General features: G+C 42.7%; 1 protein-coding gene across 1 annotated transcript in view; it reads right to left on the bottom strand.

Annotated features, from left to right (window-relative positions):
- wdr18 (WD repeat domain 18) overlaps positions 1–26,460 on the bottom strand; it is a 241,671-nt gene that overhangs the window by 84,769 nt on the left and 130,442 nt on the right. The window lies entirely within an intron of this gene.

Genomic DNA, 26,460 nt, shown 5'->3' with positions numbered 1-26,460 from the left:
TAATGTTATGGTTAGGCAACACTTAACAGCAAAAAAAGTAGGCAGAATGTGTTAAACACAAAACAGGAGATTACTGTCTTTTACATTGAAAGCCACAGATCAGGGCTCAAGAGAGGTAAAAAATAACTTGAGATTAGTTTAATGTTCGCATCAATTTTAATCCACACCCAAGAGGTAAAACTACACTTCAACTTCCCAGCCAAACTTAAAAGCACCACAGAAATAACTTTCTTTAAATAAACAAACCATTCTCATTATATAAACAATTTTATGTAAAGAAAATTATTGTGTTCTTCAGCTATAAGTTGAACTAACATAATATAAGCTTATATGTCTTCACACAAGAGTGCAGAAATATCAAAGTGTGTTGAAAACCGTCTGTTACAAGAGATACAAGAAACTGCAAATACTGGAATCTGGAGCAACAAACAACCTGCTGGAGGAACTCAACAGGTTGAACAGCAAATGTGGGAGGAAAGGAACTGATGCAAAAAGCTAACAATTCCGTACACTCAATACTCGATGTACCCTGGCACATTTCAGTCAGACCAACTTGAAGAAATCTCTGCCCAACGTCTATCAGCATATATCCTGCAGCACCAGAGGACCCAACATACTCGACCACTGCAGGCAGCACTACTATCAAGAATGCTTATTGTTCCATCCCTCGACCGCATTTCGGGAAATCTGAGTGTCTGGCCGTCCTCTCCCTGCCTGCATTATGGGCAGAGACTAAAGTCAAGTCAAGTCACTTTTTATTGTCATTTCAACCATAACTGATGGTACAGTACACAATAAAAACAAGACAACGTTTTTCAGGACCACAGTGCTACATGAAACAATACAAAAACTACACTGAACTACGTAAAAACAACACAGAAAAAACTACACTCGACTACACGACTACAGCTGCATAAAGTGCACAAAACAGTGCAGGCATTACAATAAATAATAAACAAGACAATAGGCATAGTAGAGGGCAGTAAGTTGGTGTCAGTCCAGACTCTGGATATTGAGGAGTCTGATGGCTTGGGGGAAGAAAACTGTTACATAGTCTGGTCATGAGAGCCCGAATGCTTCAATGCCTTTTCCCGGATGGCACAAGGGATAAGAGTTTGTATGAGGGGTGCGTGGGGTCCTTCATAATGCTGTTTGCTTTGTGGATGCAGCGTGTAGTATAAATGTCAGTAAAGAGGACAGCATCAGAGATAAAGACTACAAAGAGGTGGTCAAGGGAGGCAAAGTGGCTACAGACTGCTTCAAGTCCGTGGCGGTGGACAAGGCCATGTTCATCAGTGGACCAGAATGAATACACTATAGTTGTCATGGACTTTATGAAGACACCTCTAGATATGCTCTCTTCTCACTACTGCCATCAGGCAGGAGATATAGGAGCCTAAGTCCAAAACCACAAGTTCAGGAACAGCTATTATCAGGCTCCAGAACCAGCGTGGTTAACTTCACTCACTGCAATTCTGAACCAATTCCACAATCTATCTTCAAGGACTCCACAACTCACTTTCTCAAGTGCTTTCAAAACTCTTCTCGGGCTTCCAGCCAGTTCCAGGTGTCGATTTTAACTGACGTTTCGATGACAAACTCTGCCATCTACATCAGGGAAGATGCCTAAGCATGTCTAGTCCATTGGTATATATACTCAACTCCCGACATCCGTCCCTCCTGATTGGTTAATCATCAACTGTCCCACTGTTTCCGCGCTCTCATTTTATTTAAAATCATATTCTAGTTCTTATTTAGACTGAGGCTTTCAGCTTTGTTGAATGGCAGCCTCAGGCATGGCGTCTATCAGAAGCCCACTCACACAGACTTATACCTCAACAATAATAGCCACCATCATGTCTCCTAAAGTACAGAGGCTCTTTCTACTTTGATTGACAGTGCAAAACCTAATTTGGACCTGGAGAGGCTCCACAAGGAAATAACACAATTACGCACAATATTCCTATAGAGTGGCCACAAGGTGAAGGAAATCAATTGGGCCCTTAAGAGGGCTGAAGGGAAAACCAGGAAACCTAACAACGAGGAGGAAGCCATCACTCCCATCTGTGTTCCCTATATTTCCAGAGTTTCTGGAAGAACTGCCAGGATTCTGAAGAAATACTGGATAAATACCATCCATAAATCCATAAGGAAACACAAATCCTAGTTTACGCAGGTCAAAGATGACCTTGCGTTTACAGGATTCCCTGTGAGTGCGGAGCAGCGTATATCGGCCACACAGGGTGCATGGTAGAAACCGACATCAAACAGCATGTAAGGTCTATCCATTTGGGTTACCAGAGAAATCGGTGGTAGCAGAACATTGCATACGCAATAAGCACAGGATTGACCTTGACAGCACAAAACTACTCCGCTGTGCCAAAGGTTTTTGGGACCACCTGATGAAGGAAGCCATTGAAATAAAACTAGAGAATAAGAATAACATTTTTGTGAACTGTCAACCTTGGTTGCAAGAAACCAGGCTGTTGCTAGGATCAAACAATTATTTTTACCAAAAATATTTCACTGGTTTTGAGCTACTACATCCATATAACTTTATCTACCTAACTGCTACTATCCAAGATAGATCTCTCAATCAACACACACAAAATGCTGCTGGAACGCAGCAGGCCACGCATCATCTATAGGAAGAAGTACAGTTGATGTTTCGGGCCGAGACCCTTCGTCAGGGCTCTCAATGTTCCTTTCATACAGTTTGAAATTTGGTCAGAGTCTATAATCCAACCGTCCTGAGAGATATATCATTGTTCAAACAGGGTCTCATAAAAGCATGACATAAAGTTACTGTTACAGCTGAATTAAATACACATTACAGTACTTAAGACCGTGCTCCCAACATACAGGTTCAATGATGGTGACCGGCTACTAATCAGGAGGGAGGATTCATGTCATGTAAGGTAGCTGTACAGGCTGCAGAAATCAAAAGTATGCTCTAGCCCCAATAAGGCTGACAGTAGTTAAACTTCTAAAATTAAATTTAAACCCATAGTTAATACACCATTTAGTATGAGAATCCACTCAACTTAAGCCCAACAGTCATAGCCTTAAATGATGAAACATTCATTCTATTCCAAACTTTGTTCATGGATATCTCCATCTTTAGTTCATCCCTTCCATGTAACTGCTTTTCAGATCTTCTGTTCAATCAAATTATTAATTTTAACAACCATTTCTAGCTCAGCTTTTCTATTAAAACTTTCAGTGACAGAGTAGAATTAGGACACTCGCCCCATGTAGTCTGTTGAGCTACAAAGTAGTTTCTTAGTTGGAAAAAAAAAGATAATTTCAATTAATATTTTAACAGGATCTGCAAATAAGCCACCATAGCTGAATAGAATGGAAGGAAGTTCAAACAATATTAACCCCCCCCCCTCTGAGTTTTAACCCATTGTGCTGTGCTATTTGGAATAAGTTGTTGGTGAACCTACAGTACCATATAATACCTTATATTTGCACTACAATTGTTACAATCTCCCCTTCACTGACACATGCATGCAGACCAGCATTAGCCCTGATACACAAGCACATTGTGGCATCAACTTCATATGGTACAATGGTAGTGCTGCATCTCCGAGACAGAGTATTTGTTTCAGTACGTGCTCATTGCCTGTGGTAAATAATGTCCAAATTATTCAATGCAGTCAATCACCAGGACTATTTGACAACACTTTCCAGAAGCCCAAGGTCAGCAGGTAAAACATTTCTACTTCCTGCAAACTTACCAAGTTGTACACTATTTGAAATATATATTCTTGGATTAAAGTTGAAAAGTACGCTAACGGCATAAGGACAGCAGTGATCTAAAAAAGCCACTCTGCTCTCAAAAAGCAATTAAAAATGAGTGTCAAATGGTGGTATTGCTAGAAACATCCTTTTCCATTTTTCCCTCCCATTTTTTCAATCTAAATAAAAAATACAATGAATGCTAGATCTACCTAGCCTGTTCTCAACTGAAATGGCAATCCTGTGCCAGTAGTCTCAATCTTTCACTTAAATATATCAATGTTTCTTTAAAAAAAGGCAGACTAATGGTGAAAGTTTTAAATATATTGCTCAATTTTTAAGCAATAAAACTGTCACTGAATTATTGCACTCTGCAGATAATTAAATAAATTAATTTCATGAAGACTAAAACACTGTCACTGCCTTCTGCTCCTGGCAGGATGTCATACAATCAGCACTTTACATTGCACTTAAACAACTGCTTTGAGCTCAACAGTGGTGAAGTAAGTGCTGTAGAATTACATTAAGCTTTTCAATCCAATCTATTTTTTGAAGTTTTTATTTCCTTGCACTTCAACCAAAGTCCTAAAATTCAACTCTGCATAATCTACAGAATTCAACATCCTCTAATTGATTATGCACTTCAAGTATTTTATCAATGAGTGTGCTTGAGAGGTTTTTGTTCATCCATCACAATCCCGAAGGCAAAGAATCTGCAGAATCTCTTGTGTTCATAATACTTGCGCAAGTCAATCATGGAGTGCTGCTGGTGGGATGGGCTGGTGTAGGCTGGAGAAAAGTAGGAAGAAATGCTGCTGGTAGAAGTTTTAATGCAATCATTTAACTTGTTATTGATTTTTCTGATCATTAATTTTCAAACTGAAATGAACCAGACCATTTATTTTCATGGGACTGGGTCTAACCTGGCCCCAGCTCAGCAAACAGATTTCCCAGCCTGAAAGATGAGAAATCTGAGAGAATTGGCAATGCACAAGTCTTTCGGTGCAGTGCAAGTGTCCCAGGGTTGGCACTCTGCCAAGCAGAGAACTACACTTCAATTACCCTTTAGAAAAGCCAGGTACAGGTTTGTCAGTATAAATCTTAGCAAAAACTAGTGTATGTCATCTGTCAATTAATATGATGTGTATTTGCTTTGGTTTATTTCAAATATGTGCATTAAATTGCCACGATTAGTTGAGTATCTTCTTTGATGATGCTGTTCGCAATATACTTTTATATTTTTATTTATAGTAATGAATGGACTATTCAAAATTAGTAAATTATTTTAATGTAAAATAAGAAAATATAGGATGCTGTAAAATTTGAAATTTTAAAAGTCTCTAGTGGAATTAACGAGCAAATCAGGCACAACCACAGAACTTACAGCTCTGATCAAACGTGTTTACTTGAGAATGTTAATTCAACAGAGCTGCCGATTTACTTACTTCCAGCATTTTCTATTACCATTTCAAAGTTCTAATATATGCAGAACTTCAGAATTGTGATATTATTCTGAAGCTAACTTTGAGTATACTTAAGTATTTTAAGTCCGCAATGCTTAATTGCAACTGTTACCCAAGAAGTTCAATGCCATTTAGCATTTAATTGCTATTGAGGGGATTTTGCTTGTAAATATCTAGCTTCAAGCAAGAAGAAACTCATCTCACACCTATCTTTTGTCAAAAAGTGCATTATTTCTCCTGAATGAAGTTAAAGAGATAAAGCATGAAAACTCTTTTGACACTGATGAGAAGGGATGAGGTACACAACATTCAATTATTGTGACATTGCACAATAGATTCAAAGCCAAGTGAAATCACCAGATGGAGACTGAAAAATCAAGTTATAAATTTAGGTTGAAATAGTTGAAGATGGGTGTACCTGCAACAACTGTCGAGCAACTGTAGTGGTGATGCCCTGGGGTAGCATGTTTGACCTTCAGTACATGTAACCCCAATAACTGGAGCTTCCCTATGATGTTCCAGTTATGCTTCATTACATTTCTCAATGACAAATGTATTTTTATTTCACAGAGGAAAACAGAATTCTGTCCTTATTTTTTATTTTCCATTGAAAATAATCACACTACCAGTTAAAATGGAAACCACTTATGTAAAGTGGTCACAGCATTTAATGTCCTGCTGTTAATGTAATATGCAACTGATCTCTGAATACAGTAATTCACATTCAATTCTTAACTACAAATGCAGTTCATCATTCCTGTGCATGATTAGGATCCCATGTATTTAAATTATTGACTACTTTTTCTTACCTTGGTAAACAATAAAATGATTTTTTTCAATTTTTTGCTTAAAATCATAAAAACGTCTAAATGACGAATGGCCAGTTTATCCAATGATTCCAATTTAACCTTCAGACTGCGCTGACAAAATAGTTGCAGTGTATTTGAATCGTAATTTCACCCTCCCACCCCACCATTTACAGTCCCACTGCAATCTACTTTAAAGGCTAACCTTTCCAGCCACTTAATTCAAAATGCAAAAGAGGTTAAAGAAAGAGCTGCCAAACTAATTATTAAGATTGAACAACAACGTGTAGCACTGTATTGTAAAAAAAATCAAACAATTATACAATATTCAAGAGACCAGGCTACATTTGTGGAGAAAAGAGATAATGTTTTAATCTGAAGCCTTCATCGAAACTGGGAAAGAGATAAAATAGACTTGTTGAGCTTTTTTTTTGGGGGGGGGGGGGAGGGGGTCAATAAGATGGAGAAAAGCTGGGGGAAACCCTGAGAATATCTGGTTAATTAATTAAATGAGCAGTCAGAGATTGAAATGATAGATAAAAGACAAGGAGTTGTTATTAAAGTCAAGAGCTTTATTAAAATCGGTAGCAGGAAAGCCACAATTTAAGAAACATTCCAGAGGCAATTACATAGAACACCTCATCATAAATGTAAATGCCATGCTGACAGAGGAATTAGAGATATTAATGTTGGAAAAGGATGGGGAAAGTGTGGAATTGAGACTAATGTGGAATGGATCTACAAACAGCTACAATAAAAAGTATATAAAAATCAAACATTATGAACAGATCATTTGACATTATATGCCAGGACCTCAAAATTTAAAATCAAACAAAATTTGCCAAGCTTTGGAATTATTTTAAAAAATCATACTTCAAAGAATAATAAGTGCAACTTACTGCTAATCAAGGCAGAATCATTTACAGAAATTGTGAAATCTACTGACCATTTAGCAGAAATTACCAGCATATGTTAACACTGCATGAAAGAAATTAATAACATCATCAAGAATTGCAGGAAGTTGATAGGAGGTATTCGGAAAAATACCTAAGAAACAACTTGGTATTTGAGGTATATAATTTGATCATGGAATTCAAAGATGACTTTCAAACACAAATATTACTAGAACATAAATTATCACCTTTTTGATTCAAATGCTACATAAATACAATCCAGCCTTTTACATCAGCTAGTTAAAATAAGTTATTACACTATTGCACTAATGTTAATGCTAACCCAAAATTTAATTCAGGCAGCAACTTATCTTCTCATTAATTTCAGGTTAGTGTTGGATTCTAGTGTTCTTAAATCCAAGGTTCTTTTAGAAGTAGGAACAAAGCATATAAGTTATTGTTTCACAATTGTTTTATTAAGATTTGATAGAACAGAAGGAAACTGAACAGGCAGTAACAGGAAAAGGTAAGATTCAAGAAGATGGCGCATAGCACGAACTGCTACTTTATACCTATAGAGATAAGAACAATTCAATTCTAACCTATAGTTAATAATAATATAATTAGAAAGTGCTTAGTCATTACTGCAGTAAAACTGACCAATGAGAAAACACTTATTAATTTAATGCAAAGCTTCTAGAGCTTTCCAGAATTATACTTTGGATAACTACTAGACGAATATTAAACTTGTATGCATACTAGAGCCACAATGAATTATAGTAAGCAGTTACTCATATACAAATAATATAAAATACAAGCAGATAATGAATTGTCAAACTGCGAAGAAAATAATTAAACAGATGGATCCAACATCAGCATCAGACAATCCCTAATAGCTTATCTTATTAGTGAATAACTAGCATTCTCAAATTAGTGAATAATAACAAATAAAATGCTCATCACCTTAAATATTATTTACGCTAGATTTTCTCAGACATCACCTTCCAACCAGACAGGAAGCAGAGAAGGACCCCTAATCCTCAGTAATGAAAACAAAACTGCAATCATTGGCAATCTGAAATTAAATCATAAAATGCTGGAAGCACTCAGTGCTTCTGGCATTTTTCATGTTCATTACCCCAATTCTCCTCCAAATTAAAATAATTAGTCAGGTCATTTAAAGCTGGTACCACTTCTCAGATGTACAGTTTTTAAAAGTACACTTTAAGGAACATCAAGGAAGAAACAGAATTGTAGAGATTTAAACAAGGAATTCAAAAACTTAGAGCCTATACATCTGAAGGAAAGGTTTCGAAGTGTTATTGGTCTGGAGATGGTTACTGAAAAAAGAATTTTGATGTAAGGCTAATAAATATGCAAAAAGCACAATCGTTTGCTCTTCTTAGCAATACTGATTGGGGTTCAATTCCTGCTGCTATCTATAAGTCTATAATATAGGTTCCAGCCAAGTTGGTGGAAACATACAACGCTCCTCATTTGACATCTTCTGGATAGCTCATGAAAATGTCCTTTTTACTTTTCCATCTGTTTTTCACTTTAAACATGTTGCTGGGATTGTTAGTGTTTGCAATTTACAATGTGGAAATCTGTTGAGTGATCCAGCGCTTTGCTCTTTCCGAGAAGATTCCGGGAAGAGAGCGTGTACTTGGATGGCCTTAATGCAAAGAAACTTCCCAGACAGGACATGGGCCAATGTTCGACTCCACTTCATCAATTAAAGTGTCCATTAATTGCTGATTAAAGCATTAAGGCGAATTCAGAGGACGAGCAAGAGTTCAGTACCGACTGCCTTCCTTTTGATTGCTGCTGGAGGAGTCTGTGAGCAGCCTATCGCAGGATGTTTCACTGTGGCAAGTGGGTAGGCCTCTCTGCCCCGTGTGGTGTCCCTCTTTTTTGATGACTGTCGGTAATATCAGAAGATGGTATCGTAGTTCTGTGGTTATTAATTGGACTATTGTGTTTATGGACTGTGGACGTTTTAGGACTTAGGGTTTTTATATTGTGTTTTTTTTAAATCACCCATTCCTTTTCCGTTTTATTTTGCAAGGGGTGGGAGTTTGGGGGTTGATGTTCTGTTAGGCAATGTATTTCACTGTATGGTTCAATGTTTTGATGTATGTGTGTCAAATAAAGCTGTCAGTTTGATTTCTCTAAAATAGGTAATAACTGTCCTGATGAAGGACCTTAACCTAGAACATCGGCTCTTTATTCCTCTCTTTAGATGCTGCCTGACCTGCTGAGTTCTTCCAGCATTTTAATGTGCGTTACTCTGGATTTCCAGCATCTGTAGAATCTCGTGTTTATACTTTGACATTAGGAACTGACTGAAGGAATTCTAATCAAGATCAGCATTAAATCTGAAAAAATTATGATCAGTGCCATTCATTGGGAATGATTGTAATAAGGATTTCGATGTCAGATTTTACAATTAATTTTCACACTGTGTGCAATTACATTTATTACAGCCTTTTTTGCTCGCTTTAACTGACAGAACATGGACACACCTTCACAAACATTCAGAGCCCTTGACAACCCTGCGGTTTGAGTCTGAGGCTGACGCAAGAGCATCCACTTAGAGAGTGAACCATGAAAATGAAAGGGTGACTTAGATTCACTCCAATTTTCCTACCATCACAATAGGTCAACAGCAGATGCCATTTCATTGGCTCTTCCTCAGCCTCCCTGAAACATCTGGACAGTAAACACGCCTTTATCAGAATGCTCTTCATTGACTACAGCTCTGCATTCAACACTATCATCTGCACAAAACTCATCAATAAGCTCCAAGACCTAGGCCTTAATTATTTCTTGTGCAACTAGATCCTCAATTTCTTCACGTGCAGATCCCAATCAACTCGGATTGGCGACATCTCCTCCACAATCACCATCAGCACCAGAGCATCACAAGGATGTGCTTAGCTCCCTGCTCTACTCGCTTTACACTTTTGACTGAGAGGATAAATAATACAGATCCAATGCAATATTCAAGCTTGCTGATGACTATTGTTCACCAAATCTAAGGTGGTGATGTATCGACATATAGGAGAGAGACTGAAAATTTTGTTGAATGGTACCACAACAACAACCTCTCATTCAATATCAGCAAAACCAAAGAGCTGATTATTGACTACAGGAGGTGGAAAACAGAAGTCCAGGAGCCAGTCCTCAACAAGGGATCAGAGGTGAAGAGGGTCAGAGGCTTTAAATACCTTGGAGTTATCATTTCAGAGGATCTGTCCAGGGACCAGCACATAAGTGCCATTTCAAAGTAGACAAAGCAGCACCTCCACTTTCTTAGAAGTTTGTGCAGAAGGTGTGCCATCTAAAACTTTTATATACTTCCATAGATGTGAAGTAAAAGGTATCCTATCCTGTTGCATCACAACCTGGTATGGAAACACTTATGACCATGAACAGAAACGCCTACAAGAAGTACTGGTAAATCCTAGTTCATCATAGGAAAAGTATTCCCAACCATCGAGCACATCTACAAGGATGCTGCCACAAGAAAACAGCATCCATCATAAAGGATCCCCAACATCCAGGCCATACTCACTTCTCACAGCTACCATTGGGAAGGAGATATTGTCCCACCACCATCAGGTTCCTAAACCAGTGTGGAATCTTTACTCACCTCAACAATGAACTGAGTCCACAATCTACACACTCTCTTTCAAAAGCTCATGATCTCAATGTTAGCAACACACTTAAGATGCTGGAGGAACTGAGCAGGCTAGGCAGTGTCTCTGGAAAAGAGCACAATCAATGTTTTGGGCCAAGACCCTTCAGCAGGACTGGAGGAAAAAAGATGAGGAGTAAAGCTAAAAGGTGGGGGGAGAGGATAGTAATGAAGAAATACCAGGTGATGGGTGAAACAGCGAGGGAAGGGCAGTGAAGTAAAGAGTTGGGAATTTGATAGGTGAAAGAGGTACAGGGCTGGAGAAGGCCATGAAAGAAAGAAAGAAATGGAGGGAGGAGCACCAGAGGGAGGCAATGGGCAGGCAAGGAGATAAGGTGAGAGAGGGAAAAGGAGATGGGGAATGGTAAAGAATGGTTGGGGGGAGGCATTGCCATAAGTTTGAGAAATCAATGTTCATGCCATTAGGTTGGAGGCAACCCAGAGGGAATGTAAGGATGTAAGGTGTGGTCCTTCAACCTGAGTGTGGCCTCATCGTGACAGTGGAGGAGGCCACAGATAGACATATTGGAATGTGAATGGGAAGTGGAATTAAAATGGGTGACCACTGGGTGATCCCGCTTTTTCTGGTGGACAAAGCGCAGGTGCTCAGTGAAGCGGTCCCCCAATCTACATCGGATCTCACTGATCTACAAGAGCCCACACTGGGAATATCTGACCCCAGCATACTCACAGGTGAATGATAATGAGGGAGCCAGAAAAAGCAAGATCTCCCATTAGCCTCCCATTTTAATTCCACTCCCCATTCCAATATGTTTATCCATGGCCTCCTCTACTATCGCAATACGGCCACTCTCAGGTTGGAGGAACATCACCTTATATTCTGTCTGGGTTGCTTCCAACCTGATTTCTCAAACTTTCAGAATTGCCTCCCTCTCTCACCTCATCTCATTGGCTGCCCATTGCCTCACTCTGGTGCTCTTCTCCCCTTTTCTTCCATGGCCTTCCGTCCTCTCCTATTAGATTCCCCCTGTATTCATTTCCCCCTTGTCCTCTCCTATTAGATCCAGCCCTGTATCTCTTTCAACAATCAATTTCCCAGTTCTTTACTTCGCTCCTCCCCTCCTCCTCCACCCACTTTTTAACTCTACTTATCTTTTTTTCCGTAGATGCTGTCTGACCCGCGGAGTTCCTCCACCATTCTGTGTGCGTTGCTTGGATTTCCAGCATCTGCAGATTTTCTCTTGTTGGTAATTTCAATGTTAGTTAGTTATATTTCTGTTTATTTGCCTATCTATCTTTTTTGTGTATTTGCAGTTTGTCTTCTTTTGTACATTGGTTGTTTGTCTTTGAGTGCAGTTTTTCATTGACTCTATTGTATTTGTTTGCATCTACTGCGAATGCCCATACAAAAATGAATCTCAGGATACATGAACATACGTTGATAATAACCTTACTTTTGAATGTTGAAATTAATAATACTGTGCATATGTCTTTGCATGAAATTTTACTGCTCATTCTCAAATGCGCTTGTCAGAATATAGAGAATTGTACAGATCTAAATCTATGGAATAATCTGCATCATTATCACAAAAACAAAATTTTCATGAAATTAGTCAGCTGTTTTAACAGCAGCATTAATCCTTTTAAAATATTCCCATGTGTGACTGTAGCAATTTATGCAAAATTACAGGAAATTTCTGTGCAAAAAGTGAAAATCAAATCCTACAAGAAAGAATTGTGCCGAAGTTAACAACAGAAGTGAAGAGGTAAATTAGTCTGGTCAAATGACAGCAGGTTTCTGCTTTGAAAACTATTGTGCAGAGGGAAGAGAGAGCAATCTGTAAAATTTTCAGATTCGAGCAAGTAAGAGTTACAATGGTAGTGATTTGGTTCATCAAATTCACCCTTCACTGTAAATGCTATGCAAGGAGTTCTCTTGATCCTTCATGATACAGTGAAAACGATGACTTCCCATTTCCATTCCCCTGCCCTTTCAAAACTGTTCTTTTGTAATGGGTCTCATGTGAGTAAGGATTATCAGCTTTTTAGGGATCAACATAATTTTGACTTAATTGGCTTTGGTGTCATGCATAATTGAAAGATCTTTTCAGTTGAAGGATTCTGAAATTTGTTCTTCAAAACTGTCTTCATGTTTCTGACAGGGGGCATAACTATTTAAGTAATTCATACACGGAATTTTATTTTATTTGTTACCAACCCTTCTTTTCCAAAATCACAACTGAGAAGTGAACATTGATCAAGCCTCAGAGCCAGGATAAGGGGCAAGCTGTTTAAATGCAAATATCTGGAATTCTCTACAAAGTATTTGAATGTCAGCAGTTTATGACACTAACCAAAAGATTCTTGGACAATAGCAGAATCAAGAAATATTAGGCATGCCATTTGGAGAACGGGATATTTGCATGTCATGTGAAAGTCATGAGATGCAAGAAAATGTGATGAGTTACTTCCAAAATGATCTAAGTGGCAATATCTTAATGATTTAGATTAAATGTTCAATTATTGACTAATAATTTTGCTGCTGGTTCAAAAATTGTTGTGTGCAAGTAATCTGCAGGTGTAGGAAGCTACTGTGGAAGTTGTGGTAGGCAAAGGTTAAAGACAACAACCAGGCGAGGATAACTGCGGCAGTATATAGTCAAACCCAGAGAAGGGAGACCTTTGAAGTGAGACCACTGGAGCCAATCTTGCTTACTGCAGACATATAGGTGAGAATGACTGTGGCAGTGTGCAATCAATCTAGAAACACAAACAAAATGCTGGTGGAATACAGCAGGCCAGGCAGCATCTATAGGAAGAAGTACTATAGATCTAGAACATAGCTTCCCTTTACACAGAAAGGACAGGAATAACAAAGGATGTGGAATACACATAACTAAGGGACAATTGTCTTTACTAACTTCAAAATATCATTGGTTTTCCACTAAGAGTGTTGATCAACTTTTAACACCTCTATTGTGAATAACGCCTGATCTTGCAAATATGGAATTCAAACAATTACAATTTACCAAATTGTTAACAGCCATTAACTGATAAGCCAACCCTGTGTAAAAGTAGCAAGGTTTCTTTCATGGTTTCAAAGCAGTATTGAATTGAATTGACTTTATTACTTATATCCTTCACATACATGAGGAGCAAAAATCTTTACATTGTGTCTCCATCTAAATGTGAAATTTATAGTAATTTGTAATAGTATGTACAACAAGACAGTCAACTTAGAAGTACAACTGTATCAGCATGAATTAATCAGTCTGATGGCCTGGTGGAAGAAGCTGTCCCAGAGCCTGTTGATCCTGGCTTTTATGCTGTGGTACCGTTCCCCAGATGGTAGCAGCTGGAACAGTTTGTGGTTGGGGTGACTCGGGTCCCCAATGATCCTTCGGGCCCTTTTTATGCACCTGTCTCTGTGAATGTCCTGAATAGTGGAATGTTTACATCAACAGATGCACTGGGCCACACCACTCTCTGCAGAGTCCTGCGATTGAGGGAAGTACAGTTCCCATACCATGAAGTAATGCAAAATCAGAATCAGGTTTATTATCACCAGCACGTGTTAGGGTTACAGCAGCCATGTTGTTCTTGTGCGCAAGTAAAATTAACTGCGTGAGTTGTAAGAGTGAATGTGTTCTAGGCCTAGTTTTCTTAATTATACTATTATCGCAGCGACACTACCAATTGATAGTAGATGGCCAGCAGGGCAGTAATTGGAATTCAGTTTAAAGTACTTGTTTACCTGTAGAGGACAGGCGATTAATAGTAGGATATAGAGAAGGCAGTGGGACCTTGAAATATGTGTTCACAGATCTGTGAAGGTAGCTGAATAAAAAGATGAGATGGTTTGGAAAGCATACAAATACTTTGTTTTGAAAGGGTGTCACCAGGATCTAGAAAAATCAATAGATTTCCACTCTAGATATGATCACTCAGACTGTGATTTACAGCCCTTATATGACAATACTTAAAATGATGTTAGAGAAAATAAGTGAGGTATTTGAAATACCTTAGAAGAATGGAATGTTGTGTCTGTCATGAGCTAATGGTGAAGCAATGAACCAAGCTGGAACTCATACAAGAAACTGGAACCTATGAACTGCTGTTAAAAGTCATGTGACACAGGAGGCTGCAATGATGGATCCCCTTGCTAACACTATATATAATTCAGGGCACTGTGGAGGGAAAGAGGAAAGAAAAGCAGTAGACCCAGGAAGAGCTGAAGTGCCACTCTTAAAGGAATAAACAGGGTTTCAGCCAATGACGAATCTGGGCAAGGAAGGGTGGTGTGAAGGAAGGTCGAACCAGCACCGCAAGGTGTCCCGATAGATGCAACAGCTTAAGGACTGATTTAAAGACAGAATGGTTAATGCACTGAAAGGCAATTTCAATTCAACACCATGAAAGTAAACCTTCCTTTGTTAATAACTTGTCAGGCAGCTTCAGATAGCAAGACTTTTTGATGATAATTTATTTATTTGTTCTTCAGATACTAACACAGAAGGTTAAACTAGTTGCACAGCAAGCTATTGGGATAATGATTGATGTTTAACAGCTTCATTTGAGTGGTGTAGTCCTATTTGGTTCAGATTCAGATTACAGTTTAAATGAAGTGTCCACAAGAAGTGATTAATCATAAACACACGGGAGCTCACATTCATTATTGTTTCAGCTGGCAGCATGCACTAATTAACTGCATAAATAATTAACAGAGCAATTATGATTTTAATTTTCTCCCAATTAACAGTTTTCTAATATTGCATTCACGATGCCAATAAAAGCACTGAAGTACACATTGCGGGGGCGGGGGGGGGTTCGAATAAATTTTTTAAACTATCACTTTCATTGGTGAGGGAGTGGGGTGAAAAGCAACTTGCACATATGTTCAGCTGTGAACAATGATAATTAACAAAGCTACTTGTATTTATAAAGGACTGTAAACTTAGTTCAACAACCAAAACACAAAGAGAATCTGGGGATACTAGAAATCCAGAGTAATAAACATAAAATGCTGGCGGAACACAGCAGGTCATGCAATATCTATGGAGAAGAATAAAGAGTTGATGATATTGACTGAGACCCTTCATCATGTTCCGATGAAGGTCTCTGCCCAAAACTTATTGAATATTGAAAGGCCCAGATAGAGTAGATGTGGAGAGGATGTTTCCTATAGTGGGCGAGTCTAGGAACAGAAAGTTCAGTCTCAGAATAGAGGTACGACCATTTAGAACAGGGATGAGGAGGAATTTCTTTAGCCAGAGGCTAGTGAATCTGTGGAATTGATTGCCACAGAAGGCTATGGAAGCCAATCATTGAGTAAACTTAAAGTGGAGGTTGATAGGTTCTTGAAATTAGACAGGGGTCAAAGGTTATGGGGAGGAGGCAGGAGAATGAGGTTGAGAATAATAATAAATCAGCCATGACTGAATGGCAGAACAGCCTCTAAGGGTTAAATTACATAATTTTGCTCCTTCAGTACTGTGCAAAAGTCTTAGACAGATATATAACAAACATGAGGAAATCTGCAGATGCTGGAAATTCAAACAACACACACAAAATGCCAGTGGAACACAGCAGGCCAGGCAGCATCTATAAGGAGAAGCACCGTCGACGTTGCGGGCCAAGACCCTTCATCAGGACTAACTGAAAGGAGAGATACTAAGAGATTTGAAAGTAGTGGGGGGAGGGGGAAATGCAAAATGATAGAAGACTGGAAAGGGTGGGATAAAGCTTCATCCTGATGAAGGGTCTCGGCCCAAAACGTCGACAGTGCTTCTCGTTATAGATGCTGCCTGGCCTGCTGTGTTCCACCAGCATTTTGTGTGTGTTATTTACTTTTTCACAGTACTGTATTTGTCAGTGTGAAGCAGAGAGCAAGTTTGTAAAATCTGGAGGGAGCAAAGGATATTGAGAATGGTGAGGGTGGAGGGCTGACAGGTGGCAGAGAAGGAGTGCCAATGGCGGGGGGAAGTGCGAGTGCAGACCCACCCAGTCCTGAGACACCAGGCAAGGTCAATTAATTCCAAACAACTAGTTTATTGATCATTACAGAGTGTCTCTCTGGTGCTTCCCGCTCCCTCCCCTCTTCCTTCCCTTTTTCCCCAACCATGATTTCCCTTCTCCTTGTACCCTTCCCACTCTCAGTCCACAATAGAGACCCATATTGGAATCAGGTTTAACATCACTCACATATGTCATGAAATTTGTTTTATTTTTGCAGCAGCAGTACAATGCAATATATGAAATTACTACAATACTGTGCTGAGGTCTTATGCACCCTAGTTACATATACATTCGACCCTTCAAGTCTGCTCTGCCATTCCATCATAACTGATTTATTACTCTTCTCAATCTCATTCTCCTGCCTCCTCCCTGTAATATTTAATACCCTGACTAATCAAAAATCAAAAAAACATCAGAGGAGGCAGAGGCAGCTGCCGTCAGAGGAGGTTGTCTGCCTGTGGCGGTCGCTCTCTGCTCCCGAGGGAAGGTCCTTCCACTCGAATGATATATATATCTCTCTCTCTCTCTCAATACTGTCGTAGGATAGTGCTGGAGCAAGATTTAATTGACACAGTTTGTAGATTGGACTGCTGTTCACATAATGATATGTTTTAGTTTCTGGTTGCTCCTTTTTTTTTGGTTGCTATTTTTGGGCAATTTTTGAATCTGGGCACCCGGCAGATAAGGAACACTGAGATGAACGGAAATATGCCTTTTGATTTTGTGTTTTATATTCTGAGCTTCTCGCTTTTTTTATAGCCGTTTGCACAATTCGTTTTTTTTGCGTGGGGGGGGTTGATGTTTTTCTTTGAACAGGTTTCATGGTTCTTTGTTTCGTGGCTGTCTGTGGGGAAGATTAACCTCAGGGTTGTATACTGCATACTTACTTTGATAATAAATGCACTTTGAATCCGTTGAAGAGAAACAGGCACTTCCCACGGATATAACATGACCTGTTGAGAATTTCTAGCATTTTCTGTTTTTGATTTATGTTACTTAAACCAACTTGTTTCTCCCTTTGAGATCTGATGAAGGTCTCTCATTTGACATGTAAACATTCTATCTTTCCACAGCCAGACCTGGTGAGGTTTTCCAGTATTCATAATTTTCATAATCGCAATCACTTAGTTTCTCTCATCCTCATTACAGGTCTCAGAACTTCGAAAGACAACACAGTAACAACACATTACACTGACTAAGAAAGCTAATGTTAAGAAAACAAGTCTAAATAACATATTTCAATTCTTCTTATCACAGTCACTTCCTTTCTTGTAAAACATCCTTGCCCCTTCTTCTCTCCTACTGAAAATCAACCTGTATCACTTCTCTTATCCAATTACAGCAGTCCCAGAGCTGAAATGCTATTTGTCTCTCTTCCCACTGATACTGCCTGACCTGTTGGATATTTCCAGCATTTTCCATGTTTACTTCAATCGAGTAACAACTACAGTTTTCTTTTAAAGCTACCTTTAAGTTGAGAATTTTGAAACTGAATCATATTACTAGGGAGCCAAAAATGGTAGCTGATTTTTTATAGTAACACGCGCACGATATGCTAGAGCAACTCAGCAGACCAGGTAGCATCTGTAGAAATGAATAAACGGTTGACATTTCAGTCCTGACGAAAGGCCCTGGCCCGAAACATCAACTGTTTATTCCCTTCCACAGGTCCTGCCTGACCTGCTGAGATCCCCTCGCATTCTGTAGATGTTACTTTGGATTTTCAGCATCCAAACAATTCTGGAAATCCAAAAATCTGCTATGATGTAGCTGATTTTTATCCCCTTTCAAATTTGGAGAAATCCACAAAGTTCATTAAAAATCCCAAGGCACTTTCCTGATGTACAACGCACAACAGAGGGCCAAGCAAGGCAGTAGGTGGTGAGGTTATGTAAAGTTTTGCAAGGAATAAGTTTTAAGTAGATTAAGGCATTATGCTCATTGTCACTGATAGATTGAGAGTATTTCCTTAATTAATAACTGAAAATCAATGAGAAATAAACTTTCAAATAAATTTTTTATAGTGGAGCAGAGAGGCCACAGTGTAATAATATTACCCACTTTCAAAATGTAACTGCCAAATGAACAATTATCTAAAGCAAGCAAGATTTTTCATATTTTCACACTCAATTATATAAAGCTTTTTATGTTATACTGATAAATGCTCAGTCCTTCATCTCCATTTATAAGCCATCTTTAAACTTCAATTAAAATAATCAAAATAAACATCAATATTTTTCCTACCAAGTATTAAGAATAAAAATTTAATTCTGCCCAACCTAATTTTAAGGAACACTGGAAGGTAGATAGGTAGAAAGATTTGGAGAAATAAACCCAGACTACATATCCTGTCCTGCCAAAGGGTTTCAGTCCGAAACGTCAACAATATTCTTTTCCATAGATGCTGCCAGGTCTGCTGAATTCCTCCAGCATTTTGTGTGAATTACTATACATCCCAGAAATGAATTGAGTTGTAATCGAACATTCTTGATGATGACAAGAAAGCTATTGATGTCATGTGGCATCAAACAAGGATCTGAATAGCTAAAAAGGGAGAAGGGCAGTGTAGGGAAAGGTGTTTGAAGAAGGCAAAGTACTAGAATAGGGGAAAAGGTCCATGGTGTGGCGACCCACTTCCTAGCACACTCGAACCGGCTCACAAATAGCCAGCGCGCCGGCACAAAGGCCAGGTCTGCTTCACCAACAAAGGGAAAGCCTGCGGGGGTTTGTGCCCCTTACAGCATCCGCGCCCGGGGAGGGCGGGATGAGGGAGGCTTTAAAGCAAGGCTGTGAAGTTCGAATAAAATCTTCTTTAATTGCAGTTTACCGACTCCGTGTCGTTATTTTAGCGCTGCGTGTAGCACACCGCTACAATTGGTGACCCCGACGGTCCAAACGTTTTTGGACCGGAGATGACCGACGCCGCATCTGTTCATGCGGTTTCGTTGAAACTGCCAAGCTTCTGGACGCTGCGACCTCACCTCTGGTTCCAGCAAGCAGAAGCCCAATTCCACGTTCGGCAGATAACCTCAGAGGACACACGTTACTACTACGTGGTGAGCTCCCTCGACCAGGACACAGCGGCCCAGGTTACGGAGTTCGTACAGTCTCCCCCAGCGGACGGCAAGTACACGGAATTCAAAGCCCTGCTCATAAGGACTTTCGGACTCTCACGGCGCGAGCGGGCTGCCCGTTTACTGCACCTGGATGGTTTGGGAGACAGACCTCCATCGGATTTAATGAATGAGGTGTTGTCTCTGGCCGGCGGACACAAACCCTGCCTCATGTTTGAGCAGGCATTCCTGGAGCAGCTGCCCGAGGACATATGCCTGCTGCTGTCCGACGCGGATTTCAGCGACCCCCGGAAGGTGGCAGCCCGGGCGGACTTGCTGTGGAACGCCAAGAACGTGAGTGGGGCGTCCATCGCACAGATCACCAGGCCACGCTCCCAGCAGCAAACCAGTCCAGGCCCGGCCGCAGAGCACGCTAACCCCAGAGGCAGGGGTGGGGAGCCCAATGAACAATGGTGTTTCTACCACCAGCGGTGGGGCGCAGAAGCCCGCCGTTGTCACCCCGCCCTGCCAGTTCCCGGGAAACGCCAGGGCCAGCCGCCGCTGATGGCTACGGCGGCTGGCCATCAGGATAGCCTCCTGTATGTGTGGGACAAGAGGTTGGGACGCCGTTTTTTGGTCAACACCGGTGCCGAGATCAGCGTCTTACCTCCGACAAGTTACGACACCCGCAACAGGGCACCGGGTCCCCCCCTGAGGGCCGTGAACAGCAGCACGGTAAGGACCTACGTACGGCACCCGTACGGTGCAGCTACAGTTCGGCTCCAGCCGGTTCACGTGGGACTTCACACTGGCCGCCGTAGCCCAACCGCTTCTGGGTGCAGATTTTTTGCGGGCTCACAGCCTGCTGGTCGACCTGCCGAGGCAGAGGCTGGTCCACGCCCAGACCTTTCAGACGTTCTCCCTGGGAGAAGCCCAGTTGCCAGCCCCACACCTCGACTCCATCACGCTGTCCGACAACGACTTCACCAGAGTCCTGGCGGATTTCCCATTGGTTCTGGCACCGCAGTTCACGGCAGCCATGCCCCGACACGGCGTACCCAGGGACCACCCCTCCACGCCCGTGCTCGGCGGCTTCCCCCGGACAAGCTCCAACTGGTGAAGGAGGAGTTCAAGAGGATGGAGGAATTGGGGATCATCCGGCAGTCCAACAGCCCATGGGCCTCCCCCCTGCACATGGTGCCCAAAGCGACAGGGGGCTGGAGACCGTGCGGCGACTACCGCAGGCTGAACGAGGCTACCACACCGGGCTGCTACCCTGTGCCGCACATTCAGGACTTTGCAGCAAACCTGCACGGCGCACGGATCTTCTCCAAGGTAGACCTCGTCCGAGGATACCATCAAATCCCGATGCATCCGGACGACGTCCCCAAAACGGCTCTCATCACCCCGTTTGGCCTTTTCGAGTTCTCTGCATGCCATTCGGCCTGAAGAATGCCGCACAGACGTTCCAGCGGTTAATGGAGGCGGTGGGACACGACCTGGACTTCGCATTCATCTATTTGGACGACATCCTCATAGCCAGCAACAGTCGTCAGGAGCATATGTCCCACCTCCGTCAACTCTATGCCCGACTGCGTGAATACGGTCTAACAATCAACCCGGCCAAATGCCAGTTCGGGCTCGACACCATTGACTTCCTGGGCCACAGGATTACTAAAGACGGGGCAACCCCTCTGCCCGCTAAGGTAGACGCGGTCCGCCATTTCCCCCGACCCACCACGATCAAAGGCCTTCAGGAATTCGTAGGTATGGTCAATTTCTACCACCGCTTCCTCCCTTCAGCTGCCCGGATCATGCGCCCCCTGTTCGCCCTGCTGTCGGGTCCGGGCAAGGACATTACCTGGGACGAGGAGTCCGCCGCGCTTTCATTCAAACGAAGGAAGCCTTGGCGAACGCCGCGATGCTAGTGCACCCCAGAATGGACGTCCCTACCGCCCTCACAGTGGATGCATCTAACACGGCAGTCGGTGGGGTACTGGAGCAACTCATCGCGGGTCGCTGGCAACCCCTGGCGTTTTTCAGCAAACACCTGCGGCCACCCGAGCTCAAATACAGTGCTTTCGACCGGGAACTGTTGGCGCTGTACCTGGCAATCCGGCATTTCAGGTACTTCTTAAAAGGTAGGCCCTTCACCGTGTTCACGGACCACAAGCCGCTTACCTTTACGTTCACGAAGGTGTCCGATCCCTGGTCGTCCCGCCAGCAGCGCCATCTGTCCTACATCTCTGAATACACGATGGATGTCCGGCACGTCTCGGGTAAAGACAATGTCGTGGCAGACGCGCTCTCTCGCCCTAACATTCATGCCCTTTCCCAAGGGGTAGACTTTGAGGCGCTGGCAGAGGCGCAGCAGACAGACGAGGAGATCCCGAGTTACAGAACCGCAGTCTCCGGTTTGCAGCTCCAGGACCTCCCCGTAGGCCCAGGTGAGAGGACCCTACTCTGTGAAGTTGCCACCGGCCAGCCCCGTCCCGTTGTCCCGGCACCTTGGCGGCGACGCGTTTTCGACTCCATTCATAACTTGGCGCAGCCCTCCATCAGGACAACCGTCCGGATGGTCTCCAGCAGGTTCGTTTGGCACGGTCTCCGCAAGCAGGTCAGTGAATGGGCCAGAACGTGCATGCACTGCCAGACGGCCAAGGTGCAGCGGCACACCAAAGCTCTGCCGCAGCAGTTCCACCCCACCCACCGGCGTTTCGACTACATTCATGTGGATATCGTCGGCCCCCTGCCAGTGTCACGCGAAGCGCAGCACCTCCTGACTATCATGGACCGGTTCACAAGATGGCCAGAGGCGGTCCCGCTCACCGACACCACCTCTGAATCTTGCGCCCGGGCACTGATCGCCACCTGGGTGTCCCGCTTTGGTGTACCGGCCCACATAACCTCCGACAGAAGCGCCCAGTTCACCTCCAGCCTGTGGTCAGCTATGGCCAGCCTTTTGGGGACACAGCTGCACCACACCACTGCCTACCACCCACAGTCGAACGGCCTGGTGGAGCGTTTCCACCGTCACCTGAAGTCGGCTCTCATGGCCCGCCTGCGAGGAGCTAACTGGGCAGACGAGCTTCCCTGGGTCCTACTCGGCATCCGCACGGTGCCCAAGGACGATCCGCACACCTCGTCGGCCGAGTTGGTGTACGGCGCACCCCTGGTCGTCCCCGGGGAGTTCATACCAGCCCCAAGGGGGCACGACGAAGAACCCGCAGCAGTCCTGGGCAGACTACGCGAGAGGCTCGGCAACCTGGCCCCCATACCCACTTCGCAGCATGGGCAGAACCCGACCTGCGTACCCAAAAACCTGCAGAACTGTAAGCTTGTATTTGTATGAAGGGGCGGGCATCGGCCACCGCTGCAACGGCCCTACGAGGGGCCGTTTACGGTGCTCAGGAACAACGGGTCCACGTTCGTGCTGGACGTTGGGGGAAGAGAGTAGGTTTTCACGGTGGACCGACTCAAACCGGCCCATGTGGACTTGGCGCAACCGGTCGAGTTTCCGGCACCGCGGCACAGAGGCCGACCTCCCAAACAGGGTCCGGCCCAGACTGTGGACATTGGGGGGTGTATCGCCGGTTCTGGGGGGGGGGGGGGGTTGGTTATGTGGCGACCCACTTCCTAGCGCACTCGAACCGGCTCACAAATAGCCAGCGCGCAAACCAGGTCTGCTTCACCAACAAAGGGAAAGCCTGCAGGGGTTTGTGAGTACGTGCCCCTTACAGCATCTGCGCCCGGGGAGGGCGGGATGAGAGAGGCTTTAAAGCAAGGCTGTGAAGTTCGAATAAAATCTTCTTTAATTGCAGTTTACCGACTCCGTGTCGTTATTTTAGCGCTGCGTGTAGCACACTGCTACAATGGTACGATTTGTTAATAAGACTGTAAGCAGTAGAACTGTAAGTACAACAAATGAAGGTTTTGATAATTGGGAAAATGTCACTATTCACAAAGAAGAAATAGAAAAGGGCTTAAGATTCATCATGAGAAGATGAAAATTTTGGAAAAATCAGTATCCGGATCAGGTGGCGGGGGTGTCTTTAATGATGGGCACACACCACCTTCCTAAGGCACCACTCCTTGAAGATATTTTGGATACTACGAAGGCATGAAGGAGCTGACTAATTTTACAAGTTTCTGCAACTTACTTCAATCTCGTGCAATAGCCCCCCCTTCCCATGCCAAACAGTGATGCAGCTAGTCAGAATGCTGTCTCAATGGTACATTTGTAGAAGTTTTTGAGTGTTTTAGTTGGCAAACCAATTCTCCTCAAATTTCGAATGAAATATAGCTGCTATCTTGCCCCCTTTATAGCTGCATTGATATGTTGCGCCCATGTTAGGTCCTCAGAGATGTTGACACCCAGGAACTTGAAATTGCTCACCCTTTCTACTTCTGAACCCTCAACAAGGACTGCAATGTGTTCCCTCATATCTTACCCTTTCTAAAGTCCACAACGAGCCCTTTGGTCTTGTTGACAATGTATGTAAGGTTGTTGCTGTGACACTGCTCAACTAGCTAGTATACCTCGCTCCTGTACGCCCTTTCGTCACTGTCTGAAATTCTCCCAACAATGGTTGCATCATCAGCAAATTTATAGATGGCATTAAAGCAGTACCTAGCCACACAATCGTGGGTGTCAACAGAATAGAGCAGTGGGCTAAGCACAAATCCTGTGGTGCGCAATTATTGATTGTCAGCAAGGTATTTCCAATCTGCACAGATTCTGGTCTTCCAGTTAGGAAGCTGAGGATCCAGTTGCAGAGGGAGGCTCAGAGGCCTAGGTTCTGTAGTTTTCTGATCAGGTGTAGGAATGGTGGTGGTAAATGCTGAGCTATTGTCAATAAACAGAATGCTGACATAGGTATTCACTTCGTGTAAGTGATCCAAGACCACGTGGAAAGCCATTGAGATCATGTCTGCTGTAGACCTAATGCGGCGGTATGGCAAATTGCAGTGGGTCCAGGTCCTGTCTGAGACAAGTATTGATTTTAGCCATGACTAATCTCTCAAAGCATTTCATCACTGCTCTTGGGCACTTGTATAATTGTTCCCTTTTGAAGCAGATGGAAACTTACAATTGAGCAATGACAGATTGAAGATGTCTTTAAATATCCACACCAGTTGGTTAGCACAGGTTTTCAGAGCCTTACCAGGTACTCCATTGGCCTCTGCTGTCTTGCGAGGGTTCACACTGCTTCAGGCATCCTCATAGCTGTGGTTTTATTCTCCCTTTTAAAGTGAGTATAAAAGGTGTTGAGGTCATCTGGTAGTGAGGCGTGACTGTAGTTCATGATGTTGGGTTTTGCTTTGTAGGAAGTAATAGCCTGCAAACCCTGCCAGAGTTGATGTGCATCCAATGTTGCCTCTAACCTCTCCCAGAATTGTTTCTTGGTTCTTGCAATAGCCCTCTGCAAGTCATACCTGGTTTTCTTATACAGCCCTGGGTCGCCAGACTTAAATGCCTCAGATATATCTCTCAGCAGAACCTCCTATGAACCTCCTGGTTCATCCATGGCTTTCGTTTTGGGAATGTACAGTAAGTTTTTGTAGGCACACACATCCACACAGACTTTAATAAAGTCCGTAACAACTGTGGTATACTTATTCAGACTCAAAGATGACTCCCTGAATATAGTCCAGTCTACCAATTCAAAGCAGTCCTGTACGCGTTCCTGTACCTCCCTGGTCCATAACTTATTGGTCCTCACTACTGGTGCTGCAGCCTTCAATCTCCACCTATACTCAGGGAGAAGTACAGCCTGGTGATTAGATTTACCGAAATGTGGGCATGGAATAGGACAACAGACACTCTTGTTCTTAGTGTAACAGTGGTTCCAGTATGCTATTTCCTTTGGTACTACAGGTGATTTGTTGCTAATAATTATTTAGTCACTTTATCAAGTTGGCCTGGTTAAAATCCTCCAAAATGATGGTGAAGGCAACTGGATCTGCTGTTTCATGCCTGTTGATTACATTGCTCAGTTCATTTAATGACTGTTTGACATTGGCCTACAGTGGAACGTATAGCACTACAAAAATGATTGCTAAAATCTCCCGAAGCAGTAAAATGGTCGGCACTTAATTGCAAACTCTAGAATTGCATACACACAGTAACAAGGTACAAGCTTCAAATTTAACTGCATTTATAAATGTAATGCCCTGGTTAAGGTTTCTACTGCTATGCTCTGAGATATTTTTACTTTAGCAGTTTTGTGAAAGAGCAGTGTGTCCTGTTAGTAAAAAAGTTTTGGTTTTAGCTAAAGACAAGGAGCCGTTCTGTCCAACTTAAGAATGTTGTGTCAGCCATTCGGGTTTGCCTTGCTACATGTTGTAACTTTTTACCCAATGGGATGCTGCAGAAGATTCGAGAGAGCTGGGCGGGATCAGATCTCTGAAGGATGGTAGTCTGGTTTGGGGCTTTTTGGTCAGGAGGTGCAGAGAGAAGAGCACAAGGGAAGATGCTTGCAGAATGCCACTTGAAGGAGAGACCCTATTGTGGGAAGTGCCAATATTCCTGAGTTTGCCAGTTTGTCTGGATTGGTCTTCGAAGGAAGTTCGAACTGTGGCTGGTGTCCTTCATGCAGAACCTGGGTTTAGTGCGTGAGTAATCAAAGGGAAGCATCCCGACTACTACAGAAACAAGCTCCAACATTTAGGTGCTCATTTAGACTGGTTTAATTATAATGGGCCCTTTAATTTTTCTTTTCCTGTAACCATTTGTTAAAGTTGAAAATTGGTAAATATACTTTCTTTGTACTTTTATGGCAGCGTATGATCTGTCATTTCCTGGTGAACAATAAATTTACACAG

The sequence above is a fragment of the Hemitrygon akajei genome, chromosome 16, assembly GCF_048418815.1.
Source record: "Hemitrygon akajei chromosome 16, sHemAka1.3, whole genome shotgun sequence".
Lineage (NCBI taxonomy): Eukaryota > Metazoa > Chordata > Chondrichthyes > Myliobatiformes > Dasyatidae > Hemitrygon > Hemitrygon akajei.
Note: the sequence above shows the minus strand (reverse complement) of the source record. Positions and strands in the feature narration are given on the sequence as shown.